Source organism: Tachypleus tridentatus, chromosome 1, assembly GCF_004210375.1.
Source record: "Tachypleus tridentatus isolate NWPU-2018 chromosome 1, ASM421037v1, whole genome shotgun sequence".
Lineage (NCBI taxonomy): Eukaryota > Metazoa > Arthropoda > Merostomata > Xiphosura > Limulidae > Tachypleus > Tachypleus tridentatus.
In genome coordinates this window covers 138,112,736-138,128,082 of record NC_134825.1, presented here as the reverse complement: position 1 = coordinate 138,128,082, position 15,347 = coordinate 138,112,736, and positions in this window count along the sequence as shown.

Here is a 15,347-nt window from a genome sequence, read left to right as displayed (position 1 = left end):
ATATAAATGTTGGCAGGATATGAGTGATCTTCAGTTGAGGCAGGTATTTTTTCAAACAGGGTGATCAGCGTTTGAAGTGGAGTGTCTTCGAAATGTGTTAAATGCAGTTTTTAAGGATGTTTAATGGAAAAATTGATAAATATTTGAATGATAAGAGCTAGCTTGAGTTTTTTAGTGTTTCGTTAGAGTTAGTGAATGTTTGTTTTTGAATTTCGCGCAAAGCTGCACGAAGACTATCTGCGCTAGCCGTGTCTAATTTAGCAGTGTAAGACTAGAGGGAAGGCAGCTAGTCATCACCACTCACCGCCAACTCTTGGGCTACTCTTTTACCAACGAATAGTGGGATTGACCGTAACATTATAACGCCCCCACGTCTGAAATGGCGAGCATGTTTGGTGTGACAGGGATTTGAGCCCTCGGCCCTCGGATTACGAATAAAGTACCTTAAGCACCTGGCTATGCTGGGCCTTTAGAGTTAGTGGATGGAACATTGTAGAGAGACCAACAGTCTCCTTATTGTCCTTTATTGTTATAATACATTATATTATAATTACATATGTCAGTTGTATTTAGAGTGCTCCTGAATATTGATACTGTAGAACAAAGAAGTGTAAAACATCACGATCACTATTTATATGGTAGTGATTTCACAATTTAGGGGAATCACATTCCGTATATTGCTTCATATAAGAGAATAAGAAAAGAGCATTAGCTTATACAACGACAAAAAAGTGTAGGAAGATTTTCGACCTTATGAAGGTCGCAATGTGCATTCTAGTTACATTTTGGTGATATATTCAACAGCTGAACGTTAAGATGCCTCCAAGGTGTATGAGTTATAAAGCAAAATTCAAGTTACAAGTTGTGAAACTTGCCAAGAGGGCAAATAACTGCGCCGCGAGTAGAGGATTAGCGTAAATTAAAAGTTGTTCGTGATTTGCAAAAAACAGACAGGGGAAGCTCAAAGTATGTCAGAAACGAAATATGTTGCTTGGGGACGAAAACTGGTTTCTGTTCTGAACAAACTTTGTAAATTGGTTGACGAAAACTGCAATTTGTGGGTCACGCAAATAAATACTTTTGATTTTCCTGCTCCTCAGAGTTGGTGTAGCTATTTCATAAACATCACACTTGATCTTTCCACAGAAAACAATGCTTTTCCAACAATTGAGGACTAAGATGATCCTTTGTAGGAATGTGATGCCTTCATAGATCAGATAAATTTAATTGAATTCAACGAACTTTTCAGCAATTGAGATTCTGAAGATTCAGACTTTGAATGATTTTGAATGTTATTGTCAAAACTGTTAAATAATTTGTATGTGAACATTTTTCTGTATGTAATGTTCAGGCTTCCCTATCTTTTTTTCATACTTAGAGGTAGTAAACTTATATGATGATGTTCAAAAAAGTATCTGGCTTTTGGGCCTAGATTTATGTAATCGAGTTATATGTCGTGATATATGATATATACTCTTCTAAACAAGAAACGCAAAAGGAATATTTTTGTTATTTTAAAGAGAAATATATGTAATAACGTTACAAGCTCAGAGTATGTGATGTTACACGTGTTAAGGCACTGATTGTCAGACCAAAATGACAATAAAAGTTGTGCACTTTGAAAACGGAGGAAAACATTGGATTTTTCGCCAAAACGCATGCGTGTCCAATAAATTTGTTTGAGAGATCTGCATGTTCTGCAAGTGCAACATGTGCAAAATCCCTATAAAAGTAACGGGTTCTCGGTTTCCATAGCTCAGTGTTAAGCCACCGACACGCAATACAGTTACGCCAAGACTGACTGAAGCACAACGCAACAACGCCATTGGTCGCTTGGAAACAGGCGAATCTCGATCAGATGTTGCCAGAGTTGTGACTGTCCACCCAAGCACCATTACAATGCTATGGAATCGTCACCAACAACATGGATCAACTCGTGACCGTCCACGATCTCGCAGACCTCGTGTGACCACGCCCGCACAAGGTCGCAACATCCGGTTACGTCACCTTCGGGATAGGACCACCACTGCGCCGTCTACTGCCTCAACCATACCAGGGCTGCGTAGGATTTTCGATTAGACCGTACGCAACCGTCTACGAGATGCAGAAATCCGACCTCGACGTCCAGTCAGAGGCGTCAACCTCACCCAGCAACATCGTCAAGCACGGCTGCAGTAGACTCGGGCACATTGGGTATAGCCTCATCGACGATGGAGGCATGTTTGGTTCAGCAATGAATCACGTTTTATGCTTCGTAGGCAGGATGGAAGGACCCGTGTTTACCGTCGCCAAGGTGAACGTTTTGTAGCAAACTGTGTGCAGGATGTTGACAGATTTGGTGGTGGCAGCGTCATGATGTGGGCTGCCATCGCCTACAATGCCAGAACAGACCTTTTGCACATTCGAGGGAATCTTACGGCTCAACGATACGTCGACGAGATTCTTAGGCCCCATGAGCAACCCATCATGGTGAACGTCAACGACGTTTTTCAACATGACAACGCCCGTCCTCACACAGCCCGACTCACCACTGTCTTCTTGAGACACCACAACATCAACGTTCTTCCCTAATCCTCCAGATCACCAGATTAAAACCCCATCGAACATCTTTGGGACGAGTTGGACCGACGTCTGCGACGGCGACAACCTCAACCACAGACTCTACCTCAGCTTGCAGCAGCTTTGCAGGCTGAGTGGACAGCCATTCCACAGGATGTGATTCGTCATCTCATCGCTTCCATGTGCAGGAGATGCCAAGCAATTATTGATGCTCACAGGGGGCATACTCGTTATTGACGTTGAGTGACGTTAAACTTCACCTAGTGAGCGTGGACTTCGCTTTTGCAGACTTTGGATGCTCAGCAGTGAATGTGCAAAGTTTCACACATGTCATACAGAACTACCAGGAATAAACTTGCTCACAATTTGTCTCATATTTTGCCTTTTGCGGTTTTTTGAAGAGTATATTACTGAGATGGATAGTGAACCTCAGAAACCGAAAGGTATGATTACATATTGGATAAGTTTATTTTACAAAGCTAATTCCGTCAGAAATTATCCGACCAATCTATAAGATCATGTCAGTTCTTTGAATCTTCAGATTGTACAAACTTTGCAGCAGTTAAGGCCATGGCAGTAGAAATGGCATAAATTTAGGCGAGAAGTGACATTTCTGCATTTAGATGGATATTAAAGATACTAATAAGGAGCTCCAAAAAAGAGCAACTACAGGATCATGGTTTATTTTGGATACTACTTGTCATGCCAAGACGACACATGCACATACTCATTACAAGTTGGGAAATAATGTAGATGCATGTGAAATATGATACTCAAGTAAACAGTTAAAAGTGCAGAATGATATGCTGTGATATCTAACCTGTGATGCAGCTAATAATCACCAGATCTCTGAAGTAGGGCATTCTACGGGTTTTCGATATGCATGCAATGTTGCAATCTACTGCTAATGTACTGAAGTTCTTTTTCTGGACATAGTGACTAAAGATCTTATGTAATAGTATAGGCACAGTGCACTGCTGAAATTATGAGTGGTTAAACTACAGAAGAGACTGATAGTATAGTAAGTTACCCTGTGGAGAGAATTATCTCGGATATAATAGATCCTCTGCAAAAATGAAGAGGTAATAATTATTTACTGCTGAAGCTTTTCTACTGGTCAACACTTTAACACAGTTTGTTACTGAAGAATACAATGAAACCATGCTGTACTCACTTCTTCATTCAAAATGAAAGAAATCATGGAGTGCCTTTTATTAGTTATCATTTTGATTCACAAATATATTTGGTTTATATATATATCAAATTATTTTTGTCTTTGCAAACATAACTAACTTTTGTTTGTTGATGCAAATTATGAAATCAGGAATGGCTTCACTTATTTATTTAGGTTCTGTTCAACTGGTATTACAGGGCAGGATGGAGTTTGAACAGAAAGTATGAAATGATCAATGCTAAAACCATAGGTTATTGCTTGTAAAGTAGTTGACTTAATTTAAGCTACATGTCTTTTTGTGTGCAGTTTTTATATCCTTTCCCAAATTAATTTTGGTTTAATATCCATGACATTCAAACAGTTGAAAAACTAATGTGTAAATCACATGATTGAATCCACTGACTGGTAACTGTTGCCAGTCATTTAATGATAAGGAGTCTGATTAAAGTATTCACAAGTGCCTTATTCTATAAGAAGTTACATGAATGGAATATTTACTAGTTCTTCAAAAATGTATCTAAACACCATAGTGATAGGCGAATTTGACATGAATGATATAATAATATCAATAATACTTTTCTGGTAAGTCATGACATTTTAACCTTATATTGTTGTCTGAACTTCTGACTTACCACAGACTGGATTGACTTAATGTGTTCAATCCTGACTTTTGCTATGAAAATTCATAATTCTTTATCACTGGATATCTCAGGTTGAAACAAAGGAAGGGATACATATAGGAGAAACTACTAGGAAAACATGCAAACGAGTGCAAAGCTAGTAACTACAAGAGATAATTGTTTGCGATATTCCTTTGTTATTAACTGTTCCACATTTTAACAAAAATAAGTTTAAAAACGTATTTATAAATAGTAATAATGTATATACATATGTAATGTATTATAACAGAAGCGTGACTGTATTTTACAAAATACTAGTCCACTAAAACACAGCCAAGAAAGGTCACTCTGAAAAGGTCAGTTTTATGTTTTGGGATGTTTACATGAGTGCACAAGAGTCGCGTCATTGCAACTTCTGTAATGTTAGCCAAACACAGCTGGAAAGCCAGTATAATATAAAAAATTAAATATCAGGTCATACCTTAAGTTATGTCAGATTTTAGGTTCAGAAAAAGAGAAAGGATTTCAAAATTTCTTAATGTTATTTAATCAGTAATGTATGTTCCATTATTCTTAATTACTACCTGTCAACGATTCACAAGCTTCTGAATGCCGTTTCTGTAAATTTCTTGGGGTTTGGAGGAAAAGAATGTAGAGGGAATAATTTTGACATCTTCATGTGTTCCAAGCGCTTTTATATCAATATAATTCTGCAAATATCGGAATAGATGATAATCAGATAGGGCAAGGTCTAGAGAATAAGGAGGATGCGGAAGTTTTCCCAGTCTAGCTCTTCAATTTTTGCAGATGTGATCGTTTCTGTATGAGCCGTACGTTATCTTTTTGTAACACAACACCTTTACGATTGATCAAAGCAGGCCTCTTTTCTTTCAGCGCGACATTCAAGTGCTCTAACTGTTAACAAGAGAAGTTTGGTGTAATCGTTACATTGAGTGGCAGCAACTCAAAGTGGATCACATCAACAATATCCCACCAAACGCTTAACAAGACTTTTCCTAAGGTGGAGGTCCATTTTGGGCTGTGCTTTAGCCAGTTCACCTGCATTGAGCAATTGCCTGCGGTGCTTAACATTTTTATAAGATATCAATTTTTCATCTCCAGTCAATAACCTGTCCAAAAAAGATTAGTTACTTTCACGAGAGTGCAAAGAAGTTCAAATGTCCTTTCTTGCTTTAAGGGCGAATTCTGTAAAATCATGGAGGACCCATTTTCCATGTTTTAGTACCTTTCCAAGCTGTTGCAAATAACGGTAGGCTGTTGAATGAGTTGAATTAAGCTTATGTGCTAGTTCTTCAACTGTTACAACACAATCTTCAAGTGCAGCCAGTAATAAGTCATCATTAAATTCAACAGATCGACCCGAACATGGTTCATCACTTAATCTGTAGTCACTTGATCTGAATTCCTGAAGCCACCTTCGACGCTTTCTTTCATTGAGAAACTACGCACCATAAACACCTTGAATGTGTCGTGTAGTTACTGCTGCACTGTTTCCTTTTTCAAACTCATAAAGCATTATATGCCTAATGTGCTTCTCAGACACATCTCGTCTTTATAAGGGTTTGATTAATTATCTGAAAAAGTGGAGTTGGATTAGTTTCTTTTATTTGTGTGAACAATTTTATACACGTCCTATTACATATTTTAGTCATTACAGCCTTCTACAAAGACATAAATGATGATGCACTTTCTGTATTAAATTTTCGGACATTACTTACTGGATGACCTGATATATATTTATGTGTACAAAGCTATGAAAGGTAAGATATTTTCGTGTTCTCATTCCAGAATGAAAGTAACGTAACATATATGTATTTAATTTTTTTTTAGTGGTTACTAGACCGTCAAATCTACTGAAATCATTGGTTGGTTGGTTTGGTGTTTTATGGTTATCTGCGCCAAACATCGGGTAAAAAGTTAAAATTAAAGTAAAATTATTGCAATTAATAACATGAAATTAAGGTAAAACAACGTTTAATTTTTGAATTAAAAACATAAATAGCGTTAAATCCAATTTTTACATTTCGTCTACAGTGATAAGAGAAAAACTACAGTAATACAAGTTGTAAAGAACTTCCTGTAACATGACTGTAATTATCATAACTCGCCAGGATAATGAACAGATAAGTTCAAAATCAACGTTAGTCACCTGTAGTTGGACTCTCCAGTCCCGGTTTCGAGTTATTTGACGTCATGGCCGTTTTCATAAAGTAAAGTAATATAAGTTTTAAAACATTTGTAGCAAAATTTTAATTATTATAACACGACAAGATGACTAACGGGAAGTTCAAACAGTAGCATTAGACACCTGAAGTTGGCCTTTCCACTCCAGGTTTCTAGTTATATGACGTTACGGCTATTTTCTAATTTCAACTCGAACAAGATGTACTTTAATTCTTAAAAGGGAATTAGATTTTAAAAAAAGTCTAATAAATTAAAAAAATTAAAATAAAAAAACCAACTTAAATAGCATTAAAAACAGTAATGGCTTTTAAAAAACTAAAAACATTTCTAAGGTGGACAGTGTCACCATCGACAATAACATTGTCTTACGTAACGAATAAACCTTGGGACAAAACATGTTTAAAATGGTGCCGTCATGGAAAGTCGAAACGACGGCAAGACAGTAAAATGTGTAACCTGAGTGTTACACAGATAACAAATTGGTGCATCAGTCCCAGATGAAAAAAACCTATGAGTTAAAAAACTGTGACTAACGCGTAGTCGAATTAGAACAACTTCCTCTTTTTCATCCTTACGGATGCAAAACGGCCAAAATCCAATATAGTGTTATATTACAACGTTTGTTTTCAAGTTTCTCGCTCTAAGTCGTCTGCCAACTGGCATGGAGCTGAGCCTTGAATACAGGGCCATAGTCCATGTATGGAACAGACAGAGCAGTGGTAGTGCCAGAGCAAACAGATTTAATTGCGGTGTCGGCGAGCCCGTTCCCGCGAATACTAAGGTGGCCTGGTATCCAGAAAAACTAGATAGAAATAGTTGTTAAAGAGAAATGGGCCAGTTGGTTTTGAATATCGGCGAGAACAGGGTGAGAACTAACGTGAAGTAGAGAACAAAGGAATCATTGTAAATAATGCAATTTGAATACTACTTAGCGTCTACGTGATCCTGGGAAAAACAAATGGCATACAGTTCAGCAGTGAACATAGAAGCTGTAGAGGGGATTCTGCACACAACCATTGAACCACAACAAACCATGGCAGAGCCCACACAGTCACCTGATTTTGAACCATCTGTACAAATGGGAATAGAAGGATGGTTCGAAAGATATTCAGCAAATAAAAGAAGGTACTTCCAATCAAGAGTATCTGCTTTTCTCAAATGGCTTAAAGAAAGGTCACATTTGGGGACTGTAAGAAGCCACAGTGAGACAGGGTGACGAGTGGATACAGCAATGTTATCCGAGGACAGACCCAATTAATCTAACTGCGTCTGGATATGAAGGCCAAAAGAAGCAATGGGAGATCGTCTGTTCTGAAAAAGTCTGGCCCACGGAAGGAGTTAAACACAACCCCACGTGAGATGCTTTGGTAAGGAATGAAGTTTCGAAGCATACAGTAAAGACAGTTGCAAACAGCAGAAATGCGGAAAGCCCTGATGCAGAGCCAAAATCCCTGATAATGAACGGGGTCCAGCAACCTTCAAAGTTGAGGTCTGGCCGAGCCATGGACCAGTAACCAATGATATATCTTTAGCTTAGAACATTGATCCATTCCCCAAATGGTGGAAGAGAAGACACGGAGAACGTTCAGTGTTCTTGTACATTTGACTCGTAGCTGCTTTAGTTTTGGTATAAAGGTCAGCTTACAGTCAAAGATAAACCCCAAAAACTTTGTCTCAGAGACCACAGGTATCAAGACTTCACCGATACAGAGTTCAGGATCATGGTGAATACCCTGTTCACGGCAAAGTACATGCAAAGGTTTCAGAGAGAGAGAAGTTAAGTTTGCTGTGGTCTATTTCAGTAAACAGTTGAGGGCAGTCTGTAGCTTCCACTCAATATACCTCATGTTCGACGACTGACATGAGATGTGAAAGTCGACGTCATAGAGCTTGTTTGCAACAATAAGGCGTTCTTCAGTGATAAAATTAATCTTTATACTGAAAAGTGTGACACTCAAAACACATCCCTGAGGGACTGCAAGTTCCTATAGAAAAGACCGGGAAATTGTTGAACCCAAACGAATTTGGAATCACCTGTTCTTTAAAAGATTTTTAATAAAAAATGAGCGATGGCCACGTAATCCATATATATGGAGGTCTTGCAAAATTCCATACCTCCATGTTGTATCATAAGCCTTCTCAATGTAAAAGAATATTGATACAAGATGTTGTCGTTTGAGAAAGGCTTCTCTGATTCACGTTTGAAATCGAATCAGGTGGTCCATAGTGGAGCACTGTCGACAGAACCCATAGTGGGTGGACGAAAGGAGGTTGTTTGATTCGAGGAAACAAACAAAACGAGCATTAACCATCCTCTCTAAGGTCTTACAGAAAAACAGCTCATCAAAGCAATTGGATGGCAGTTTGAAGAATCTTGGAAACCTTCCAAGTCTTAGAGAAAGGTAGGACAATAGCCTGATGCCAGGCATCAGGAAAAACATTCTCCTGCTAAATCTGGTTAAAAACAATCAGAAAAATAGTAAGAGGAGCAGGAGATAGATGACGCAGCATTTCGTAGTGTACATCATCAGATGTGACCAATGTACTGCCAGACCAATGAAGGGCCAATGCGAGCTACACCAATGTGAAGGAGCAGTCATAGTCACAGAGACAATCAGCTAGAAAGGAAAAATATGATCGCTCTGCCGAGACTTGATGGCTAAGTAGGTGGAGGATGAAGCAGAAGTGCTAGATACCTGGCAAAAGCTTTCACCTAGAGTATCAGCAATGCTCCAGATATCAGGTACTTCCTGGCCATCAGAGAGCAAGATCGAGAGGGGGACAGAATTATATGCTTGTATAATACAGTCAGTTATTGTTGCCACACAGACCTCTATCGATGGCTTACAGATGATGGCAGGATCAAGTTCTGTAAGAGCAGTGAAAAAGGGCCAGTTTGCTTGATCCAGCTTTCATCGGGGCGAACGGGTCGGAAAATGATTGCTGTCTCGTGGGTTATTTTCAACCCTCCATGAAAAGAGAGAGACTAATGAAGGGGAGCAAACTGAGAGATCCATAGCAGTAAAGGACTGACTAGGTGCATGAAAATAAGTAGAAAAACCAGGATTGAAAAGAGAAGGATTGTGATCAGAGAGCATATGCTTTATGGAGCAACCCCTTCCATCAATATCAGTACTTTCCCAGAGTGAATGATGTCTATTAAAATCCGCCAGGATTAAAAAGGTAGACGGTAACTGCTCAATGAAAATATCATAAGCTGATTGATCATAGGTCTCTTCAGGTGACAGACAGAGAGAACAAATGGTACGACTCAAGGAAACAGGGATGGCTACAGCCTCTAAGGGTGTGTCGAGTGGCAAAGACAGGGTTGGCACATGCTGATCAATCAACAGTGCCACCCCTACATGCACTCGTCCATCACACAGCCTGCCATTTGTGTACAGAAAAAACTGCCTAAAGGTGACTGTATTGGCAGGTTTCAGAAATGTTTCCTGTAAGGAGAAACAAACAGGAGGGTAGGAAGCAATCAGTATTTTGATGTCATCCAGATTAGAACATAAACCTCGACAGTTCCACTGTATCAAGGTGGCCATTTGCATTTACGTGTTGGCGAATTGGGCGGAGAACCCTTCTGTTTACGACCACGTCTTTTTTCCTTACTTTCCTTATTCGAGGGAGTTCTATCGACCTCCATGGATCCTGTCCTGGGTCGATTGGGCAGGTCTTTGTTGTTTGAAGGGGATTCCAGTAACTGAGAACGTGAACGAATGATTGTTTTGCATCTTGGAGTGAGAGAGGAAGATGGATCCGAGGAAATATCTGTACCTGGAACCAAAGGATGTGGATCTTGGGGCTTGGTTGAATGTATATGAGAGACGGAGATAGGTGTCGAAGTTGATTCATCAACTTTTTTAACCATAGAGGTCAAAAGACTTTTCATTTGGTTTTAGTACACTTCTTTTGAAGGCACAGAGAGATCCGTCTGCATTCCAACTGTAGTAGTAAAACGAAGTGCAAGCATACGTCCGAGATGAAGTGGCAGACAACAACTTTCGAGCCTAAGGGTAAGTAATGTTTTTAATCATCTTCAAATGCTGCACCTCTTTCTCTTCCAACCATTTAGGGTAAGAACAAAAGTAGGACGGGTGAGAGCCATTGCAAATGATGTAATGAGGGTCCGTTTTACATTCATAGGCATCGTGGTCCTTGCCACTGCAACGAGCACACGTCAAGGAACCACGACATGATGTCTTTGAGTGACCGAACCATTGACACTGGAAACATCGAAAAGGGTTTGGAATGTATGGCTGTACCTTCCAATTAAATAACCTGCCTTGATGGTGGAAGGTGGACGTGGTGGTGTAAATGTTAGAATGATGGCATTGGTCGGCATCATAGTTCCATCTTTGCGAATGGAGGTATGCCTCACTGCAGAAACTCCTTGGGTGGAGAAACCAGAGACAATCTCTGACTTGGGAATGCTCTTCAAATCCCTCTCAACAATAACTCCTCGTGACGAATTCAAAGTAGCATGAGGCATAACCTCAATAGGTATATCCCCAATTACCTTTGAATGCAAGAGGAGTTCACCGTGTTGAGATGTGGATGTTTCCACCAACATATCATCAAAGCAAAGCTTTTTGACTGACTTTAGAGAGTCAGCAAGTCCTTCTAGTCCCTTCTGAATGAAAAAGGGAAACATTTGCTCTAAAGCTTTGTCTGAAAGATTATGTAGTGTAAGAAAATGAGGTACAAGTGTTACAGATATTGGAGATTGCTGCTTAGAATCTTCAAGACGTGGTCGTTCACCTATGGACTGTTTTTTCAATATTTTATTTAACTTTCTTTTGCAGGATCCATAATAAAAAATAATTTTTTCGGTGTCCACTGACCTCACCCAACTTGTAGATCTACGAGAGAACGCACTACTGTGCCAAACAAGGACTTTGTAGCAACGCCAGGGTTTTATGAGCACTATACCCAAACACCAGCATCAGATACATTGTCCACAACACCTATTGAAAAACATCCAACACGAGTACTTGGTTGACCCTAGCCCAAGTGAACCAGCTGAATGACCCTAGGGAGCCATTCTCCCATTCACGGGTAACCACGCATGGCAAACACGTGGGTGGATATTTAGATCCCAGAGGAGGTAAAATGAAAGAATAGAACCTTTTCTGGGAGGTTCTTTCACTATGTACAGGAATCTACACCGAGGTGTGCTGAAATCGTACAGAGGATGTTAGCAAAAACAAGAGGCAAAATATAGTTTTTTAAAAAAACGATTGATAGTTATTTGTACTTTATAAAGATTTGCACGTGAAATTTGAAAATGTTTTGAAGTATTTTTATTCTTAAATTTACCAGTTGAATAGTGAACCTACAAAAAGAAAAAAAGTATAAAAAGACATTACTTAGAAGATCTTAATAACAATAACAATAGTCTTTGTAGTGTTTACTGACAGTACACACAATTTCGTGAAGATAGGCTACTACTTTAGAAGTTATAGCATAAAAATTATAACAAACATAAAATAGTTAAGAGGTTGGTCCCAGAGACTGAGCTAAATGCATTAATGACACTGATCAGCTCATGCCAGATTTTCATTTTTTTGCCATCTCTTAACCAGTGAAAATGATGATTCATTCCACAACATAACTAGTCCTCCTACTTTATTCACCTTCTCACTGAGAAGAACTTCCTGATGCACTAGTCTTCTGCTATACTGTATACTCCTTCCTCCTTTTCCGTCACAAGTATGCTGCTATATAATCTAAATTTAGTTGGGCACTTATCCAGTAAGTGCCTCACCAAAGGAAGTGGGTTTTCACAGGGTACTCCTATTTCCATCCACAACGAAGTCTAGAAATTAGAATTTGTAGATCCTCACCCTCACCCTGAAGGACCACAAGTACGATAATGGCAAGAGTAGCAACTACATCATCACAAAAGGTAAGAATTACAAAAATCATCAAATTTACAGTATAGCCTCTCACCCCGTTACAGGTGGGGCAGAGAGAAACTAATATTTCTGAGCACTCTCAACAGTCTTCTGAGGTATACCTCGAAATATTTTATACCAAAGCTACTACTAAGTACAAATTCCATCTAATCAGTGTTCTACCTAATGAGACGAATTATCCCCTCACTAAACATATGATTAAGCTGCTCAAATTCCACTATTATTGACATACGAGAATGAACGGGCAATTTTGAAGAGGATAAGCCGACAGTAGTGTTTGATTAAAATGTTCTTTAACGCATTCTTCATTGTTATTCATTGTAGGTAATGTTGTGGTTATCTCTGAGAAGATGGCCACAAACCATATAAGAATATGATATGAATCCTCGAAAGCTGCAAATGTCTCCTTTGTTAGAAGGTAAGGGCCAGTTCTTGCTGCAACATTCACGGTATCAGCAGACATCCCGTCCCTCAATATCTGCTCAATTTCAGTATTAATTTTTAACTAAAATTCCAAGTAAACCTGCACAATTGTTGTTGTATTAGACACATGCAACCTGTATCTGTGTAATTATGTATACTTGTTTTGTTTCTGACCCACTTAGCAACCTGTTACCACAAATAGCCCAACAATCTCCTTCAGCAGTTTACTGGTTTCATGTCTTGTGAGTTGAGTTGAAGCTGTTTATACAATTATCAACTAAATATCTCAGTGCCCTGACAAATGTGCATTTGATCTTATACATGGTATAGTGTCTGTGACACTATCATGATAGTTATCATGCTTATGATTACTCCAATTAGAGGCTGAAAACTCTATAGTTACAGAATAGGACTAGCATTTTGTACAATACCATAGGTTGTTGTGTATTTTCTTATTGAAAAGCCACATCAGGCTATATACTGAGTCTACCGAGAGGAATCGAACTCCTGATTTAGCATTGTAAATCTGTAGACTTACTGCTGTGCAAGCGTGGGGCCCATAGTTTGGATAGGTCACTCAGTGATGTCGAGAAAACCCACTTGTAGAGAAATATATATGCAAAACGGCTCGTTTGGGTTGAGAAAATATGTTACATAGAAGAGCAAACAACGTTTCGACCTTCTTCGGTCATCGTCAGGTTCACAAAGAAAGAAAGAGGTAACTGACAGGAAATTGACCACATGTTTGGAAGGGGTTGTGTTACTGAGTGTCGGAATGTAGAGGGCGTGTTAGATGTTTGAATATATAATTTTATATTATTTATTTTATTTTATTTAATATAGGTATAAAGGCGTTCCTTTATATTGGTTTATTTTGGGTTTAAGTTGTTGTATAAGTAAGGCTTCTTTAATTTTGCGTTTGTTTATGTTTGTTTCTTTATTTAGTATTTGAGTGTTTTCTATGGTTATGTTGTGTTTATTTGACTTGCAGTGTTCGAAAACGTGTGAAGGTGACTTTTTATGTTCTTTGAATCTGGTTTCCATTTTTCTACTTGTTTCTCCAATATAGAAGTCGTGGCAGTTATCACATTGTATTTTGTAAATAATGTTGATGTGGTGTTTGTCAGTGTAGTTTTTACATAGTATAGACTTTAGTTTTGTGCCTGGTTTTTGAATAAATTTGGTATTAACTGGAATGTCATATTTTGTTACAAGTTTTTGCCAAATGTTGGTTATTTTTCTGCTGATGTCGGGAATATATGGTATGCAGCAGTATATGGTTTCGTGATTTTTTGATTCGTGAGATATATTTACTTTTGTTGGTTGATTTTGCTTTCTGTCTAGGTGTGTGCGTATAATGTTTTCTACGGTTTGTGGAGGAAACTTATTGATGTTGATGAAGTATTGTTTTATTTTGTCTAATTCATCGTTAATTTTATCTAGTGAGCATAGTTTTATGGCTGTGTTTATTTGGTTTCTTAGTATGTTGAGTTTTCGTTTTGTTTCATGTGCTGAGTCCCAAGGAATGTATAGTCCAGTATGGGTTATTTTTCGGTGGATTTCTGTTTTAAATTGTACATCGGTTTTTTGTAATTTTGAGATTAAGAAATGATATTTGATTGCTTCCTTCCTGTTCACATGTGAAGTTAATGTTGGGATGTATAGAGTTAATGTGATTGAAAAAATTAAGTGTGTGTTCTGTAGATGTGAATCCCGCAACCGTGTCATCTACATATCTGTACCAGTATAGTGGTGGATGTAATGCTGTGTTAATTGCTTGTGTTTCAACTTGTGTCATAAAAATATTGGCTAGAACTGGTGATACTGGGTTGCCCATGCTTAGGCCATTTGTTTGTATATAGTTGTAGTTGTTGAACATGAAGTTTGTCTTTATCGTGGTGAATTCTATGAGGGTTGCTAATTGGTTGCTGGTAATGTCTATAGTTGGGTTAGGGTCTCGGATATAGAGTTCTAAGGCTATCTTGCAGGCTTCAGTGGTTGGAACTTCTGTAAAGAGGGATATAACATCGAAACTTTATGATTAAGTTGATTTAGATTAAACTTGAAATTAAAAGAGTCTTTGATGAATGAGCTGGCTGATGTTACATATTTGGAGAATGCCCATGCTATGTATTTACCAAGATTGTAATTAAACGATTCATATGTGGACATTATTGGTCGTAATGGACAATCTGGTTTATGAGGTTTGGGAGATGCTGTATATTTATGCTGTGCGTGAGTCGGTTTTATGTAGGTAGGAATAAAGTGTTTGTGAAATTGTGTTGGCTTTTTTTCATTTTTAGTAGTAATTTATTTAGTTGCGTCTCGTGTGTCTTTGTTAGACTTGTGTGTATTGGTTTAAATTTGTTCGTGTCTGATAGGATGTTCTTCATTTTTTGGATGTATTCATTCGTGTCCATTATGACTATCACGTTACCT